Source organism: Myotis lucifugus, unplaced genomic scaffold (genome assembly GCF_000147115.1).
Source record: "Myotis lucifugus unplaced genomic scaffold, Myoluc2.0 scaffold_268, whole genome shotgun sequence".
NCBI lineage: Eukaryota > Metazoa > Chordata > Mammalia > Chiroptera > Vespertilionidae > Myotis > Myotis lucifugus.
The window spans coordinates 554,319-568,189 of NW_005871316.1; positions in this window are offsets into that span (position 1 = coordinate 554,319).

A 13,871-nucleotide genomic window follows, 5' to 3' on the forward strand; every position below is an offset into this window, starting at 1 on the left:
CATGGGCCACGAAGTTTCAATCACACTGTACATGGGTGCCTGCATGTGGTATTTTGTGGAAGACCCACACTCAAAGGGCCAAAGAGCTGCATGTGGCTCGCGAGCCGCAGTTTGCCGACCACTGCCCTATAATATATTCAAGCTTCTAAAAGCCTTCTGTAAATATAAAAATTTTTCTGATTTTCCATTTAAGTTTTGTGTCCAGTGCCTCTTATTTTTCTCCAACTGGTATCATTTTCTCAGGTATCTGTGTTGCTAAATAAGCAGGTCCTGGAATAACATCATTTCGTTCTATATCATTTTAACACTTGTATGAGGTGCAGTAAGAACTTAACACATGTTTATATCAATTAGCCTATGGTAAACCTGGTTTTGTTATATATCAGTTCACGCAAAGCTGCACAATTATTGACATCATTAAACGAGGACTTACTATAATTGATGCTGATGGGTTTTTTTACATACTCCTGGGAAAAAAGGCTTCTTCCACTGAGTGAACTCTGAGTCAGGGTAGACATAAACCCTGTGAAAGAGTTTTCTAGGAATCTACTAGACAAGTTAAATATTGACAATTTTCTTGGGATGGGGCATTTTGAAGATATTCACACCCATTCTTTCCCTCTCTAATGATCTCTAAGTGGCTGGATTTCATGGCTACTGTGGCTAAAAAGTTGTTGGTTTTCAGAGTTACCATTGTGCAAAAGACAGGAGAATATAAGAAGTTCCAATGCCATAGTTATGCTGTTCTTACCAACATTCAGTAATTTTTCTTGTATGAACATAGATTGTTGCAAACTTTGGTTATTCCTAGAGTTCTGAAAGCACTGAGTTCCTTTTTTTATTTATTTATTTGACTTGTGAACACTAAGTTTATTAAATTATTTTAGCTTCAGTTTATTTATTCTTAAAATAATTCCTACCTACAAGGGTCACTGTGAGAATTAAGCATAATTACATGAATAAAAGGACCAGCTAATAGACCTGAGTAAGTAATATTTCCTTCCTTACTACAATGTGAATTTACTGGAAAGACTTCCTGTGCTATACTGCTTGATTTTTTAGTGTAGTAATTGTCATTTTCTGGAAATGCCAACATGATGGTGAACAAAAAAGAATGGATCTTGTTAATAAAAAGACATTATAGTTGATGTTCCATTATTCCTGTTCTAATGAAAAACAGATGAAATTCCTGACAATTTCCTCAGTATATTTATTTTTTAAGGTGCCTCAGACCACACACAAACACATATTAAGAATTGACCTGATATAAAAAATTTTAAACCCCTAAAAGCTCAAAGTTACTGTGGATGTTCTGTACAGTTAAGTGTTGTCCATCAAGAAGTATTACCACACCTTAGCCAGTTAGAGCATCAGCCTGCAGACTGAAGGGTTCAATTCCAGTCAAGGGCATGTACAGGTTGCAAACTGATCCCCGGCTCTGGTCGGGGCGCATGCAGGAGGCAACCAATTGATGTGTCTCTCTCACAACGATTTCTCTCTCTGTCTCTCCCCTTCCTTTCCACTCTTTCAAAAAATCAATGGAAAAATATCCTCAGGTGAGAATTGACCAAAAAAACAGCACACACACAAGAAGTGCTACAGCCCTGGCCAGTGTGGCTCCGTTGGTTGGAGTATCGTCCTAAACACCAAAAGGTGGCAGGTATGGTTTCCTGTCAGCGCACATACTCAAGTTGTGGGTTTGTTCTCTGGTCAGAGTGTGTGTGGGAGGCAACTGATCTCTCTCTCTCTCTCTCTCCTCTCTCCTCTCTGAAGTCAATAGAAAAGGAAGTGCTACAATTTTCAATGCCATAATGATTCCTTATTTTTATGTACTGGAAAACTGAGCACAATCTAAACATAGTAGGGGGGAAAAGAAAGCCTAACACTGCTCAGCATAATGATATAAAGAGACATTTTTCTCCCATTCATTGAGGGGTGGTTCTGCAGGATTACAATGAGAGTGAGGATTGTTTCTATTTGTAACATGGATTTTGGTTTTGCCATTAGTATTTGTGCATATATGTGTAAACCAATGGACACCAGGAAATAATGGAGAGGGATAGGCATGTCTCACTGGAGGGAATCCTCCAAAGAAACGAGATTTGGAGGGCTAGAGCTCAGCCTCAGAGCTTTCTGGGAAATGTTATGTCCCGTAATAGGAGTAAGGAAAAGAGTGGAGTTTCCTAGATGGAGATTTACACACAGAAGTATGAGAAGTGAAACGCTTTGAGGTGGTCCAGAAAGCAGAAGAGTAATCTCTGAGGTACATGTATGAGATCTGAAATAGATTTAACCTGTTTGTTCTCTTGCCATGGTGTATGAGGAGTGTGATATTTCAAAGTTTGATTCAACATGCATTTTGTGTCTCCCACATAGTAATTTCTATTACAGATCAACTCCCCAGTAAAGTCTGTTATAGCTATCTAGACTTTGTAAATGGTAAAGTAGAAGTAGGAAAGATAAAACGCATTAGGATTTTACCACAGTAATTTTGTGAAGATATAAAAGTGGTAACAGCATTATGAGAAGAAAGATGGTAGTTAAGGGAATTCTGAGATGTTTTTAGCACTAATCCAGGGTTTTAGCCATAGGTTTAGATAAAAATACAACACAAAAACCATAGCATAGAACTGAATTAGAACTGATGTGATGCATACAATTTTTTCCTGAATATCCTAGTGAGAAGTTATCTTTGAAGGAGCTGGAGCAGGAGGGAGGAATGCTAAAATCAGGGTCACACATACACATTTGAAGGCTCAGTGATCACTTGAAATTCAGTTCAACAGAAATATATTGACTTTTTTTAAGTGGTGAAAAGCAATGTGTAAATGAGAGAAAAATCCTACCCAAGTTGAAAAAGAGGTCAAATAAGCACTTTGATATATATCATTCATATTATGTTAAAGTCATAATGCTGAAGAAGCCAGAGGCCAAATTTCAACTTGGGCAGCCAAAATATTTGACTGTATTTTATTAGTACTTTCATGGTAATTAATAATTCACGGTCATTACCTTTACTAGGTAGTTTTCACAATTATTTTGTTGAAATATCACAAAGCAATAGGTTTTTATTTCCACTTGACAGAAGGAAACAGGGATCAGAGTGATTAAGAAACACATCCTCAACTGCAAAGTTTGTAAATGACAGAAGTAGGGTTTTAAAGCAGGTTTGCATGACTCCAGATTTTCAAAAATTTGTCCAAGATTTGTTTTGTTTTGTTTTTTACTCGGAGTTCAGGGTGGCACACTTTAGATGTGAGAAGAAAATAGATCAATTGACTTTAAATTCTTTTAAATAAATAGAACACAAAGGGAAAGAAGGCATTAAATAGAATTTTCAGTCTAATGTCTGATGTCACATACTCTGCATACCTCTGAGGAAACGCATGTGTAGAGATAGGTAACACAGAGAGCTAAGATATAAACCAACAGATTCCTTGGGAGCCAATCACAAAATTATTAGGTACTATAAATGAGTACTCATTCGTTTATGTAAATAAAAATAACATTAAATATTAATTGCAAGTAAAGGCCAAACATAATTAATTGCTAAATAGATGTTACAGACAAACCGTAGGGTGGGGGTCCAAAGAAGGGGACATTAACTGGGTCAGAAAAGAAAACTTAGTCTTTGTAGGAATGATGTAAGTAGAAAGGGCATGGGGAACATGAAAGGTGAGAATTTACAGATGGGAATGTTAATTACCCTGAGCAAAGGAACTATAAGAAAGCTGTATTAAGCCCTAACTGGTTTGGCTCAATGGATAGAGCATCGGCCTGCGGACTTGAGGGTCCCAGGTTCGATTCCGGTCAAGGGCATGTACCTTGGTTGTAGGCACATCCCCAGTAGGGAGTATGCAGGAGGCAGCTGATCGATGTTTCTCTCTCATCGATGTTTCTAACTCTCTATCCCTCTCCCTTCCTCTCTGTAAGAAATCAATAAAATATATTTTTAAAAAAGAAAGCTGTATTAAAATGATAGGTCAGCAGTGAAAATACTCTGTGTGATTCTGCAATGATGGGTACCTGCCATTGTATATTTGTCTAAATCCATAGAATGAGCAACACCAAGAATTAACTGTAATGTAGACTATGGACTCTGGATGATTGTGTTCATGTAGGTCCATTGGTTGGAACACTCTGGTGGTTGAAGTGGATAATGAAGGAAGTTATGCATGTGTAGGGGCAATGATATATGAGAGATGTCTGTCCCTTTCTTAATTTTTGCTCTGAACTTAAAACTTCTCTTTAAAAAAGAAAATCTTATTTTTAAAAATATAATGGGGAGGAGAATCCAGTATTTCATCAGAGGACATTCTGAACCTTAGATGGTCAAACCCCAAACAGAGAACATTGTGTGTGGTACATTTATAATGCTTGATAAATATAAGGTATTATTTTCTCCTTGTATATCTAGCATCTCTCTTCTTTGACAAAAAGCACATGTCTGACCAATTTTGGTGGTGTGTATCTTTTTAATTATCTTTGTAATCATGCCTCTTCCATGTGTCAATTTATAGGATTTGATTGTTAGCCTTCTATATGTACCTTTTTCCTCAGAAAAAATGTTGCTACTTTTATGATTTCAATATGAACATAACCCCATAATTTGTAGGTATACATTTATAATCGCTCTTTCTTTTTTTTAAAAATATATATTTTATTGATTTTTTTTACAGAAAGGAAGGGAGAGGATAGAGAGTTAGAAACATCGATGAGAGAGAAACATTGATCAGCTGCCTCCTGCACACTCCCTACTGAGGATGTGCCCACAACCAAGGTACATGCCCTTAATTGGAGTCGAACCTGGGACCTTTCAGTCCATAGGCCAACGCTCTATCCACTGAGGCAAACCAGTTACGGCTAATCACTCTTTCTTTATTTACTATATATATAGTCTACTCAACAATGTCCAATCTTGCATAGTAGATCAGATTCAACATGGATAACAATTCTCATCCTATTTCTTTTCCAAGTAATCCTATGATTGAAGACAATCTTCCTACAGTTATTTTTGGCCTTATCCTCTCTTTCCAGTGAGATCTAGTCTTCTTTTATAATTTTAAGTTTTGTCCTCACTTATTTTCAACCAATTTCAATGAAAGTGTTTGAATTGCCACTTTTCTATTTGAGGCAGTTTTGTCTGTTCTTGTTTTTATTTCTCACATCTGTAATATATTCTATGTACCATTGCAGTAATTTTACTAAGTATCAGGGAAAAGAGGATAAAATAAAGGCATTAACATTCATTGAGATCCCCACTGTGTAGGAAACCCTGGGCTGCATGTTTTATTAGTCCTTTCATTCAGAAATATTTTTTTAGTTACTACCAGGGGCAGTCATTGTTCTAGGTACTAATAATACAAGGATGTGTTGTGTGAAATATACATACTTTCTTCATTCACAGAACTAATGAACAAGTAGATGAGAGGCAGAGAGAAAATGTTCAAGTAAACAAAAAAAACCTTCTCAAAAGAAGGCCAATTAAACATATTGGTATTAGTGTTCAAAACTCTTCTTCTTATACCCAGAGAAATTATAACAATTTTCTTATGAAGTTAAAAAATACATAGCTTCTTTCCCAAATGAGAAAGTGAGCCTGGCCAGAATGGCTCAGTGGTTGAGCATGGACATATGAACCAGGAGGTCCAGGTTCAATTCCTGGTCAGGGCATATGCCAGGTTTGCGGGCTGGATCCCCAGTTGGGGCATGCAGGAGGCAGCCGATCAGTGATCTTTCTCATCACTAATGTTTCTCTATCTCTCTCTCTCTCTCCTTTCTTCTCTGAAATCAATAAAAATATATTTTTAAAAAAGAAAGTGAATTTCCTGAGAAGTAGGAATACTGTGAAGCAGCTCATATAGAATAAAGCAGGCAGGAGACTTCTAAGTACTCCTCGGAAAGCTCCTCCATGGAGAACCAACGCAACCAAGCTCTGTAGTGAGCCACCAAAGCTTAGGACATATTCAGGAAGATTCTGTTGTGAAAAAATGAGTTCACAACCCCAAATTATCAAACAAATAAAGAAAATCAGTGCCAAAAGTACATTATAAATTCTAAAGATCTTGGGCTTAAGAAAGAAGAATTAAAAGAAAGTTCAGCCTGGTCAGTATGGCTCAGAGGTTGAGCCTTGGCCAACAAACCAGGAGGCCACGGTTCAATTCCTCTTTAGGGCACATGCCCAGGTTGTGGCCTCGAATTGTGCAGAAGGCAGCCAATTGATGATGTTTCTCTTTCATAGGTGTTCCTATCTATCCATCCCTCTCGCTTCCTCTCTCTAAAATCAATCAAATAAAAAGAAAGTTCAAAAGAACAATATAAACAGAAAAAGACTTATAAATACAAGGAACAGACTAATGGTTGCTAGCAGAAAGGGGTGTTAGTGGATTGGGTGAAAAGGTGAAGGGAATAAGTAAAAATTGGCAGTTACAAAATAGTCACAGGGATGTAAAGTACAGTATAGTATATATAGTCAATAATATTATAACAACTATGTAGGGTGCCAGGTGGATACTGGAAATATCAGGGGGAATACTTTTTAAAGTATATGATCATGTAACCATGAGGCTATACACCTGAAACTAATACAAAATAATATGGAGTGTAAACTGTAATTTAAAAAAATAATTTAAAAAATGCAAAAAAAGAAAGTCCAGTACCTGTATTTGAAATTCAATGGAAAAATGGACAAGGAGAGAAATAATATATAGCTAACAAATATAGGAAGAGATACTTCAACATATAGTAATTGAAAAATGCAAATTATGACAACATTCATCTAATCAACAAAAAAAAATAGAAAATAGAATAAATACCAAATATTAGTTGGACCATGAGACTACATACATTAGAGCAAACATTCTGAAGGGCAATTTTGCAACATTTTATCAAATTAAATACTGACACTTCCTATGGCCTGTAAACTTCTGAATTTTTATTCCCAGAGAAGCAGTTCCAGAGAGAATATGTGTAAGTATATTTGTTGCAGGCTTGCAGTGGTAGTAGGGAGCTTGAGGCAAAAATAGGTCAAGTATGATAGAATAGTATGAGCACTTAGAAATAATGGCTAGATAAACACAGCAACATAGATTTCTAAAACATATAATGGAGTAAAAAGAGCAAGAAATAGAATGAAGACTACAAACCATGAACATTACTGTAAATTATACATCCATCCCCAGGAAATAGTACACACGCATATTTACGAGAATATATATATGATTAAAGAGATACATATCTAAAATAAGAATGGTTGTCTGATGGTGGAGCAGGGACTAAAGATGGACTTGGGGGGGAAATAATTAAAAACACAAGAGAAAGCCTACCACAAACTAAAACATAAAGTACAATATAGATGGTGATGTTTCTATAAGAGATAAAAGGAAGTAATAACTTTCAAGAAATAAGAATAAGAGATCAGGAGAATGAACCAATTCAAGATTCTGAAATTGAAGATACATTTGAAATTGCCGAGTATTATGAAGGAAAGGAGTCAGATGCTATTATAGAAAATAGTGGTGTGGATGTGGGAAAAGGACTCAGAGCGGTCAGAAAAGGATTCTCTGAGCTGGTGAAGTTAAGCCAAAACCAGCAGGATGAGAGGCAGCCAGCCATGTAAATACTCTTGAGAAGAGCCTCCCAGACACAGATGTTGGCCTGTTCCAGGAACTGAAAGAGTGCCAGTGCAGCTGGTGTGTGGTGAACAGGGGATGAGGTCTCAGAGAATATAATCAGAGACCAAGGCATGTAAAGCCTTTGGATTTCATTCTAATTATAACGAGATACCCTGCAGGGTATTAAGCAGATGTTAGGATTTGGTTTGCATTTTTAATCTTTAAGAGTTTACTCTGCTGCTCTGAGTAGACTGGATTAGAAGAGAGCAACAGAAGGAGCAGGAAACTGGTTAGGAGGCATTCCGTGGGAAAGACAAAGCTTTGGACTAGCGTGGTGGCCGCGGACAGGGAGAGAAACAGGGACAAAATAGAACTTAAAAGTAGAATTAACAGGAATTACTAATGAACTGGTTTGGGAGGAAGGACAAGACTTTCAGTTTTTTAACTTACTATTGACAGAGAGGAAGAGTAGGTAAGGAACATATCTTGAGGCAAAAATAAGGATTCATATCAGATCACCAACTGGCCTCTTGCGAAACCTCCAAGTGAAGACATCAAATAAGAAATTGCCAATCATATTTGTGATTTGTTCTGTTGATAACTTAGGGCCTTTCTTGATAGTGTCTTCAGAGCAGACTATTTTTTATTTTAATAAAGTCCAGCTTATCAATTATTTCTTTCATGGATTGGTGTTGTATCTAAAAAGTAATCACCAAACCCAGCATTGTCTAGATTTTCCCCTAAGTTATCTTCTAGAGGTTTTATCACTTTGTGTTTTACATTTAGGTATGTGATCCATTTGGAATTCATTTTTGTAATGTGTAAGGACTGTGTCTATATTCATTTTTTTTGCATGTACATGTCCAGTTGTTCCAGCATCATATGTTGAAAAGACTATCTGATCCATTGTTTTGCTTTTCCTCTTTGTAGAAGACTGGTTGACAATATTTCAGTTGACAATATTTATAGAGGTCTATTTCTGGGCCCTCTATTCCATTTCATTGGCCTATTGTCTATTCTTTCACCAGCACTATAGTGTCTTGATTACTGTAGTATAAAAAGAAAGTCTTGACATTGGATACTGTCAGTCCTCTGACTTTGTTGTTCTCCTTCAATATTATGTTGGTTATGAAACAGTTTTCAATACTCACAAGCTAACTTGCTGGGATTTTTATTGAGATTATGTTGAATCTATAAGTCAATTGAGAAGAACTGATATCTTGACAATATTGAGTCTTCCTATCTATAAACATAGAATATCTCTCCATTTAATTCATTCTTTTATTTCATTTATCAGAGGACTGTAGATTTTCTTATAGAGATCTTGCACATATGTTGTTAGATTAATACCTAAGTATTTCATTTTGGGGGCTGCTAATATAAATAGTATTGTGTGTTTAATTTCAAATTCTACTTGTTCATTTCTGATATATAAGAAAGTGATTGACTTGTTATATTAACCTTATATCCTACAACCTTGTAATAATCACTATTTAGTTCTAGGAAGTTTTTGTCAGTTCTTTCAGATTTTCTACATAGATGTACATAATATCTGTGAACAAAGAGAGTTATATTCCTTCCTGATCTCTATACTTTTTATTTCCTTTTCTCCTTTTCTTGTCTTATTGCATTTGTTAAAATTTTTAGTATAATGTTGAAAGGAATGGTGAAAGGTCTCCTCATGATATTGTATTTTCCATCCAACTAGCCCTTGCTGGTTCACAAGCAGGTGCAGGATTCCAGGAAAGAACAGAAGAGTGCAAAGTTTTTTGAAACTTCAAATCCAAACTGGCACACCATTCTCTTCTCCATTATATTGTCTAAAGAATATTACTAAGATGGCCCAAATACAGGAATAATTAAATAGATCCACGCCTCAAAGGCAGGAGTTTGCAAAGTCACATTGCAGAGGGCCAGACTGAAAGGAAGTCATTAATTGAAGCTATCATTACCGATCCACCTCAAAAGGTTAAAAGTGTTTTTTAGGTAAAAAAATATTTTTTTAAGAAAAGGTTGAGGGTGCAACAGGAAGAGGATATATTATTATGGGTTTATTTTATTCAAATTGAACCTGTGCATCAATATGGAAATTCATTCGTTATTGAATGGAAACTATGTATGTAGTACTCTACAATATGCTGGAGACACTGAATAATGAAGCAATATCTCTATTGTCAATGTCCAGGGAAGTATAGAGCAAGACAACAAATGTTTACAATAAAATATCATAAATTTATTATAAAGAAACCACAGGATAAAATGGGATCAGGGAAAGCAAAGTCTTGTAACATTAGGTAATGGGGAGAAAGTTTGTAACAGAATATATGAATATGTAGAAAAAATAACGTAAGTATATAGATCCTTTCTCGTTTTCTTCTACTCTAATGATACAGAACATATCTGGGGCCATATCTTATCGGGATTAAATGCTGTCACCTCTTTCTTGACTTTTTACTGATATTTGTTCCAACCTGTCTTCCCATATCCTGGTCACCACAGCGCTGACCATATCCTCTGTAAATTTTATTGAGTATATATCAAATAGTTCACTAGTTTACCCTCTAGACACCACATTTCTCTTTATTCTTTTGCTTCCAAGATGTACTGGAGGGCTTATATCTCACTATCCTGTATCTATGTTTTAGCTCCAGGCTTCCTAGAGAGAACAGACATTTTATTTTTTTATGATAATAAGCACATTCAAATGACTATGCTTTGAAAGCACTAATAGTCTTGACTTTAAATTCTTACTGCTTCTGTGAATACTTCACCAAAAGTAAAAAAAAAAAAAATTCTAGAAACTAATGCTAAACTAATGCTAGGAAAAATCCACAGAATACAATTTATTTTGCAACTTTTTAAATAAATTTATTTTTTAAAAGATCATAACCAAATAGTTTTTAAAAACAAAAAATAAAGTAAAATAAAAAATGTAGCAATTACATGGCATGAAAATGCTAGTAGGTGTCTCTAATAAATTTTTTTTATCTGTAAGTTACTTAATGAAACACAAACTCTCTGCTAATTTCATTAGAGATCTATTAAGCTAGCAGGACTCTAATACACAAATGGAATAACTGTATTCATCAACAGCAGGAGGACAATTTACCAGAAGAAGAAACCATATAGATGTCACAATTAAGTTATATTTCTTCTCCTTTTTCTCCAGATAAATTAAAAAGACAAGCATTAATGTTATTTATGATTTTCAGAGTTTTCCCTTATTTTCCTTTCTTGCCAAGTTTTACCATCACTATTGTCAAGCTCCCTCTATATATCACTCTCAGTTATCTATCCAACAGCATTGCCCCTTTCATCCTTCCTCGTGGACTTTGGTCCCAGCCCTAGCCCAGCAGTGAAGCCTGAATAACCTAGCCAATCATACAGTTCCATTGACATGGACATGTGTTGTGATTTTGTGAAGAGTTAGTCCACAGAGAGGTTTCTGGAAATAATTTTTATGGTCATAAAAAGAGACAAGGAAAAGATGGCCCCACTCCTGCTGGATGTCATTGCATCACCACGCAGTCTCCAGCTGCTGCAGAAGGGACTGCAGCAACCATCTTGGAATCATGTGGAGAAAAGAAGCCACCTAATAAAAATGGCAGAGAGACAAGATAGAAAAATCTAGGTCTGTGATGATTTCACTATATTTTCCAATTAACCTAGAGTAGAGCAGCTTTACTCTACATGACAAAACACATTTTTTACATTTCAACTTTGTGGGATTGGGACTTTTCTGTTACATATAGCAGAAGGTATTGTAGCCAAATAATACACCCTAAATACAAATTTTTCCATTGTGAACTCCTGTAAGGAACAATTTGGGTAGAATGGTTATACATCAAACTGATTGGTATTTAACAGAGGGAACTCAGCACTATGGAATGATGAGACCACTATCACTAAATTATTTTAGTAGCTATCATGAACAAACAAAAACCATCAGAATGAGGTATAAACTTGTCTTCACAATACTGATATTACTATACTGAAATGTTTTCATTTTAGTGCCAATAAAGACAAAATAATGCAAAGTTGTAATAAATTAATGATTTCTAGAGTCAATAAAATTATTTTCCTTTTTATAATGGAAACAAATATTTCTCTATTGATATTGTACATGTACATTAAAAAATTAAGTGACACATAAAGAGTAAAATATGTTTCAGATCAGAGGCAATGTACTTAATCAATAATCACGCTAAGAAATATGCACCCATTCCCACCCCCTGAAGTTGCTATTGATCCTAGTAGAGGCCTTTGAACCCAACACAGATCACACTCCACGGATTCACTGAAAGAAAATTGAGCAGCAAAGACAGTTGCTTGAAATTCTCACTTGTTTCTTTTACTACTTATGACCAAAAATATTGCAGCTATAGCTATTGCCACTTATTAAAACACCAGCACTGTCTGTGATGACAAAATATGAAATTCTGAGTTACTTGCAGAAAATCTTGCAGAACAATACAGAAAAATACCATGAGTAGTGATCTGAGAATCGACAATGCTCTGCCATCCAACTGTGTGACCTTGAGCCCACCCCCTTCTATCTCCAATCTTCGTGTACAATAAAGGTTTGGGGACAGATGACCCTCACAGTCCTTTTCAACTCTCACATTTCATTACCATCATTACTACCAAAAATATAGGATAGATAGCACGTTTTGATTATATCTTAGGAACTGGGCTAAGTGCTTTACAGCCCTCTGAGACAAGAATTCTTTTCCCATTCTAAAAATGGGAAAATTCAGGCTCAGAGAGGTTAAGTGATTTGCTCAGCACACTAGCTGGAATGCTTCTAATTTCATTTCCCAGATTGCTTATTTCTAGTCACCAACAAATGACTAAGTATAGGACATGCCTGAAACATACTATGATGGCCCCCTAGTGTGATACTTTGCTCTCAAAAATTATTATAATGAACAACAGAAACCGAGGAACAAAATAGATCCAGAGACAGAGAAGCATCGAACTGACAAGCCTCAGAGGGAAGGCAGGGGAGGGGCTGGGGGGGAGAGAGGGTGGGAGGGGCCAGAGAGAGGTCAATTGAGGGGAAAAAATAATATTGTAATAAGTATGTATGGGCTGGGGGAAATATTAGGGGAACCACTCTGTAAAGTATGATTGTCTAACCACTATGTTGTACATCTGAAACTAATACAGAATAATATTGAATGTGAACTATAATGGAAAAAAAGATTGGAAATTATATGTTGTTTTTCATCATCATCATCATAATAAAAAAATACATTAATGAAAAAAATTACAGACACCTGAGCTATGTGAGTACATATTTAACAACACTAGAAAAAAATTTTAAGCCATATTTGTCAAATTATAAAAGTGGTAAGAACAATTTTCAAATTTAATTATCCTTTTTTAATCAATATATACTAGGTTTGCTTATTAATGACAAATATCTTTGTAATTTTGTCCATTATACTTTAAATGTGCATCTGTCTTTCAATACAGTCTCACTATAAATTTTATATATTTTTCTTTAGGGTCAACAACAAAAAGAACTTTTGAAATAAGGAGTATATCATTTGATTTTCTGACTTTTTTTAAGTTCCTAATTCACTTAACAGTTGGACATCCAACATATATATCATTTTATTTTGAAAAATGAGAGCCTTCTCTAGACACCACCCACTTGCCATTGTAATAGATAGAATCACTGATTATATATACCCTTCTAAAAAGAAAGAGGATATACAATTGCCTGCTACGACTGTGATAGCAAGATGGCAGTTACAATTGGCACCTAGAGAAACAATACATAAATGCCATCCACTAAACTAACAGAGAGAGAGATTTTAGGCACAATAGATAAAGCAGTAGAGAGACTAAACAACCTTCAGTCCTTATTTTGAGCACACGAGAAAGAAGGCAATTTACACTTGGAAGTACCATCTCAGGAGAAATCTTTTGTTGAAGGATGACTCATATTATGCCTTTTACAAGTTTCTTTTGCTCACTGTCCAGAAGAACAAAGAAAGGTGAACATAAAATCAAAAAGCAAAAGGGGTTTAGCCAGCCCCAGGCAACAAGAAAACAAATTATGATGACTTTGCCAGTGACAATTATAAATGCCTTTATATACAGTGAAGTTTTAGAAAGCAAGCTATGAAATTGATATTTCCTTTGGAAGTTTACTTTTCCCTAGGAAATCAGATTTATACCCACAGTCAGTTATCATATGTTGGTGGAGATTACAAAATAAAGATGGTCTCATAAAATATGATTGCTGGG